Source organism: Uloborus diversus, chromosome 6, assembly GCF_026930045.1.
Source record: "Uloborus diversus isolate 005 chromosome 6, Udiv.v.3.1, whole genome shotgun sequence".
Taxonomy (NCBI): Eukaryota; Metazoa; Arthropoda; class Arachnida; order Araneae; family Uloboridae; genus Uloborus; species Uloborus diversus.
The window spans coordinates 76,688,797-76,695,680 of record NC_072736.1 but is presented as its reverse complement, the minus strand read 5'-3'; positions in this window follow the sequence as shown (position 1 = coordinate 76,695,680).

Below are 6,884 nucleotides of genomic sequence, written 5' to 3'. Positions count from 1 at the left end.
TATCCAAAAAGGATTTTGCAAGAAAAAATTTTTTTCTTCAGTTACAGCCTATTAAAATTCTGCACAAAATCCGCCATTTTGGAAAAAAACGGCAAAACACTCCATTTCAAATGGACATTATTTCAAAAGTATTTAACCTATTTGAATAATTCTTTTTTCTAAAAATAAATAAGGACCCATATATCCTATAGACATCGTTTTTAAAAGTTTAGTTAGGTTTTTTGATAAAGAAAAAAAATCATTTTTGTCGCGAAAAAACTGCATTTTTACCGATTTTATGATTTTTTTCCTCCATGAAAAAAAAGTTTTTTTACTAAGCGGAGATGGCAGTCTAAAGCCCTTATATGATAGTTTCATAACATATTTTATTATAATCCTTAGATGCATACAGCCTCGGAAATAAAATTTGAAATTTTAAAAATTTTCAAAAATAAGCGATTTTTGAAGTGATTTTACTCAAAAAACCCATTTTTTAAAAATCTAAAAATTGGCTCATTTGAACCCCATATAATGTTTAACAAGTGGGTAGACACCGCATCCCGTATTTTTTCCCATAAAATGTTTTATGATTTTTTGAAAGTGACCTTATCATCCATGGCATGCATGTAAAATAAAAATTTCTAATAATTTCAGTCACTGAAAATCTGATGAAATTAATGCCTAATAGCTACAATAATGGTGCACTTTATCAGCAACAAATAAAATTTTACTGACTTTTAATAATGTAGCAGTATCAAACCGCTTCTGATGATCCAGTCAATTCGTCTTTTTGTACTTCGTTATATGAATATATTTTTCTGCTGATCAGCGCCTAATTGTTATGGGAGCTGAGATCCCATCTATATATATAATTCTCTTACGTGCCGGCAAATGAAGGGGTGAATTTCTAAACCTCTGTTGGCAACACTTCGCCGATAAATCATGTAAACAAACTTCTACGTTGTTTTGAAATCTTGAATCACAGAATACTCAACGAACTTTTTTTTTTTTTGAGATGAGTTTGAGTCGGGCTGTGGCCCATTTCAACCTTAATCAGCAAAGAAAAGCTCAAAGAAGGCAGGAAACCGTTCTTGAATCCAATTTAAGACGAGCCATTTCCAGAGTTGTATTCTCTGATTCGCTGCCGATAATTTTTAGCGGCTGGGGAATTTTCAGTCAGCAGTTCCTTCAACAGATCAGGTGCGTCACACAATGCCGGTAACCGCACCTTTCCGTCATGGCAACATTTAGTATATTTATTTGCAGTATTACGCTCTTTCTGCCAATAAAGAGCACCACAAAATTCGCATTCTTCACACATTGCTCCACAATCATGTTCATCGGCAATGTTGTTTTGAACGCGTAGGCGCTTTGAGCGTCGTCTATTCTCTGCTTCAGTACGACAGTTCAGTTCAAAATGAATAACCGAGAAAGAATTTACTTTATTCCTTTTATTCTCAGCTGAAAGGTTTCGCCAAATTTGTTTAGGGTTATAGTAGTTTTAGTATTGTGCAAGCAAAGTAGCCTTGGCGAGTTTTCGCGTTTTTAGTTAAACCATTTTTTGTTCGTGACGTGGCAAGGATTCAGAATAACAACAAGAAGGACAAACGTTTGAGAAAATATGTTTGGTGCTCTCTGAGCCTGTTTTTAGTCATGGCCAGCTCTATGTGGCATTATCAAGAACAAGATCTTTTGAAGCAGTGTCAGTTGTGGCTCCCAAACGGGACATTTTTAATTGTGTATATGAGGAAGTTTTCTCAGATTAGAATATATAAGAGTGTAAATATGTAAATATATATAAGAGTGTAAATAATGTAAATACATCCCTCGGGGGAGCCTGTAACCCCTAGAGGGCGCGTCCCCAGGTGGCGGATAGGGGAATGCCTTCATTGGTTTTCCAATGGGTGGTAGAAGGGAAATAAAATACCTTCCGCGGACCAACAGGTAGAAGTGCAATCTCTCCAAAGCAATGACAGACACTTTTGTATCTATAATGGTAAAGTTGTGCACATTGCCAAGGCAGTCATCTTACATACAGCAAAGTTAAACTGTCGAAAATCTGGCTAAAGCAGACAAATTAACATTATGAACGTAATTTTCATATTGGTTAAATGGATGGTGACCTAAATGCAATTACCAACTTTAATTTTTACGGAAAATTTTAGCTAGGCTAATGTATTGGCATACAGCGAGCGAGCGAAGCGAGCATGGATCGCGAAGCGATCCACAGGGAACTGCGTAAGCAGTTCCGGGGGTTGGCGAGCGATAGCGAGCAGGGGGCGATAGCCCCCTAGTACTTCCTTATTTGTTTCATTCAAATTTTTTTATTTTTAACCGAATTCAGGCCACTTAAGCATTAAAATAAGTTCTGAAGACTCGAGGGATCCTGACCTTCTTTTGTTAGAAATTGGATCCCTGGCTATAATAGCTACCTTTGGTGATCTGTTTGGTTACCTCAACTTACAACCATGTTCAATTAATTATTTCTCTCATAAAACAGTGGGCTTTTTAAATTCTTAAACTACAAGTGAGTTTTGCGGTATGAATTTAGTATACATATTCTTACGTATAAAAGTAATCATACCAGATAGGATCCAAAAATTATGTGACAACATTCGCCAATGTCAAACCAAAGCACGAAATTAAAATTAATCGTTTTAAATGCATTGTATTGTTCTTCCCTTTGATGGTTTCCCCTGTCGCGTAATTGAGTTGAAGAGAAAGAGAATTGAAAGAGAAAAAATATGATTCGTTGCTGCATATGAAAGTTAGTATGCATATGCTCAGAATTTTAATAGGCTATAACTGAAGAAAAAAAATTTTTCTTGCAAAATCCTTTTGGGATATTTCATATGTCCCTTAGTTGTAACTACTGTAATTTTTTCAAAAAAATCGGTGATGGTCATGTGACAGACCCTGCCTGATCTGAAATGGAATGGCTCTTTACAAGCTGTTTTTCATAAACATATTCGTATTCAAAAATGCTTGATGTCATACTTCTTACTCTGTCCTTCGCCCCTCGGCACAATTTCATGACCCCCCCCCCTAAACATCATTTGTGTTGTAGTATAATTCACAATACTTCTTTATTCAGGGTGGCGACAGGAACTGCGAAAAAAAGTTCCCTGACTTTTCCCTGATTTCCCTGATTAAGTTCACCGAATTTCCCGGATTTACGTTTCCATTGATAATGGTTTCCTTCCTTTACTCTATCTGAAAATCATTGCATATTAAATAAAATGCAGTGTTTAAAACGTTTTAAACTGTTAATTAAAAGTATATTTTTGAAAAGAAGCTCCTTTATTATCTATCCTCATATCTAATCATGATAAAACTAAAAAGTTTATTTGGAAATAATTTTGAACTGAATTTTCAAGCAGCAAAATTGTTGCTGTGAGAGTAACAAGTAATAGTTAAAGTATAGAAGTAATGCTGTCTTACTTACGTAAATAACAGACATATTTATATAAAACAAATTGAAACTTTTTAGCAACCAGTCATACTGAGCTATTCTCTAATAAAGAACTTGGATTTTAATGAAGGAATACAGCATTTTAACTACATTAAAAATAGTAAAAATACATTAACTTATGTGCACAACTCAATTTTAAATTATTTCATTATTAGTCGAAAAAAAAATCGTTTGTAACAAACAACTTTGAAATCCAAAAAAAAAAAAAAAAAACAATTATTAATTTCAAAATAGATAGTACATAACTTGGTTTTAAAATAAAAGAATTTTAAAGTCTGAAAAAAAAAAACCTTCGTATAATCTGAGGCGACAGCGAATAATACGATGGCAAAAAACAAAGTTGATTTCCATTTAACATTCAATTTTAGCAATTAAATCGAACACGCCAAGTAATATCTTTTGAGCTTTTAGCAATATCAATTTTAAAAAAGAAAGATTTTTTTCTTGAAATTGTGATTACAGTATCAGTATGCTAATTACTTCAAGACAATGAGTAAAGGCTAAGGGGGCCAAGTCATCAATGACCGCTTCCTCTTTGCCTGTAGGTTGTTTATTTTATGTAGCATAGAATGCGTGGCAGAAAAATTCAAGCTATATAAAATAAACAACTTTACAGACACAGAAGCTTAGGAAGTTCATCCTGTGGTTAATAACTTAAGATTCTCAATACTTTGACCTTGAGGAGAAAAGATGGACAAATATGCGTCAGTGTATAATCACACCTTAATAATTTAACTTTTTTAAAACAAATAATTGGCGGAATAAATGCATAGGAGAAAAGGATATTTAATTTTGCAAAGCAAAAAAAAATTTTTTTCTTCATTTGATCAATTTTCCCTGAATTTTTATTAGTTTTTCGAAATTTCCTGATATTTCCCTGATCAATAAAGTTCCCTGACTTTTCCCTGATCTCCCTGATTTCCCTGATCTGTCGCCACCCTGTTATTGTCTATCAGGATTATCGAATTCATCGAGGAAAGTGAAAGTGCATGATCCTTTCGAGTCAGTTGGAAATTTGTGAATCTCATGTGTTTCATGTTTTGCCATGAAAGTACTTGTTTTAAATTCTATAACTTTTGATTGTTTGAATAAAATATAAAAAATTAGCATATCAAATTGAAGGAAATAAAACTCTACAACTTTGTCATTGACAACTTTCTTGAATATCGATCCCGGAAGGCACAGGACGCAAATATTTGACAGAAAGAGAGAATTTCTCCGAAAATAATCGATTTTTCATAATATATACCCAGAAAATTATTGTAAATTTGACAAATATGTGTAGAAACAGTTTCATAGGAAGTTTATTTCGCTTGAATATTTATTTCAAACGCATTTTTTCCACCGTTTCCGGCATTTTCTCGAAAAACCCGAATTTTTTTCCCTCCTCCCTCTCACGTTTAGCTCACCCCCTAGGGGATGGGACTTTTAGTATGTTTACTTACTAACTACCCCTTACGATATTCTAAAAGTCAAAAATTATCGCCAGTTCCATGCACGCTATAATGTGTTTATTGACTGGACTATACTGGATGTAACTACTTCAAACAATCGGTTTTTTACTCTTCAAGTTATCTATAAATATGAAAACATTTAAAATAACTAAACGCGTCACGTGGGAAAAAAATATATTTAATGTTTTGGCTTTCCTGAAAAGTGCCAATTTTCAATTTCGATAGTTTAGCTTGGTGCTGACGATATCAAACAACGCGGAAGTTTTTGAAACTATTATTTTAAGCAATTTTCAGCATGCCCTTCATTGCAAGATTTCAGGGGGGGGGAGCAAAAGGTTTGTGTTCAATACATTTTGTAGAAAGAAAAAAAACAAAATACCTTTAAAAAATGCCTAATTTCACTTTTACTTAACTCCAGAGTCTCTTCCCCCGCTCCCTCATTACCCACATGACGGGCCTGACTTTCAGATTAGACAGTTGAAATTTCACCATAACTTCTAAATTTTCAACAACGAACAACGCAGATGCTTTACCGCTTCTTTTGGTTTCACACGTACAAGCCCTCTTCGTACTTTCTGTTAAGTACAACAGATGGCGACACTAGCTATGTGGAAAAAGTTTGGCAGAAGTCCAGAGTTTCCCGTTGCTCAAAAGTACAAGAGAAGTTCCAAAGTAGGTCATTCAAGCGAAGAATAAAATTCAAATTGCAAAATCAATATTCTATATCCTACCAATGACCTTCATAAGTAGGGAGCTTAAAATTAAAAGGGATCGCATTTTACTTTCCATTTCTTATTCCCTATATTGATGCCCAGCCGAAAATACTCACAAAATGCTTCTCTGGATTTCTTTCTAAATTCATATGGTTTTTCTCATTCCAAGAAAAATAAATGCCTAACTTCAAATTTATTTTCATTGGACTGGATTTTTTTCTTCAAAAAAAAAAGTATCTCGTGAGACGTTTTTTAACGCCAGATTTATAGACACAGAAGCACAGTAGAAATGAGTTCGGGCTCATTTTTGAGAGCCCGGGTGATCTTGTCTCGGACCAAAATCCGTGCCCGCCAGGGCCTGATTACCGCACAGGCCTACTAGGCCTGGGTCTGGGACCCCCTTTTCCTAAGGGGCCCCAAATTACTTAAAGAATTATGCATAGCATTACAACTATACAGAAAATACACACATTTTAAAAATAATAGCAATCGGGGGGTTTCAAGATTATTGTGGGCCTTGGGCCTCGCTTTTAGTTAGTCGGGCTTTGGAGCCCGCCCGGGCCTTTGTTGTTTAACAGCACACAATTAAACAGAAATTATTCGGAAAAAGCGATCCGAAATTCGGCAACGCCCGTGGTTGGGGAGATTTAGTGTAATTATCCATCAGTAATTAGTGAAGAAATTCATTTTTTTTAATACTTAGTCTATTTAAATTGCGTTCTAGATATCTTCAAAAAAAAACTAACAAACATTTCTTTCACATTGTTGTTGCGCTTACGCCGGGTGCGGTGCAAACTTCCAAAATTACGGCAAGTGCGAACTTGCTGATCCCATATGATAAGGTTCAATGCCACAGGTGATTATGAGAGCAAAAAAAATATACAAAGTCACATGAAAAGAATTGCTCAGTTATCACCACTTGATGAATAGGAGAAAAGAAGGGAGGATTAATATTTTAATAATTTTTCAAAAGGAAAAAAGGATAGATGGAAAACTAGAACATTATCCGCGATTATGGCGAGATGCGCATGTCCGCAAAGCATGTATCCGCACAGCACCAAATATTATCTATTTATAATTTTTAAAAATCAGTAAAATAATATCAGTTTAAAACAATTTAGAAGTGAAGAGTATAATTTATATGTTCGAAAGAAATGCTTAGATCTTTGAATATAAGTGATACTACTCTTACGATAACCAAAATCATTGTTCATCTCTACTAATAATAAAGCTGAGTCTCTCTGTCTGGATCTCTGTGACGCGCAT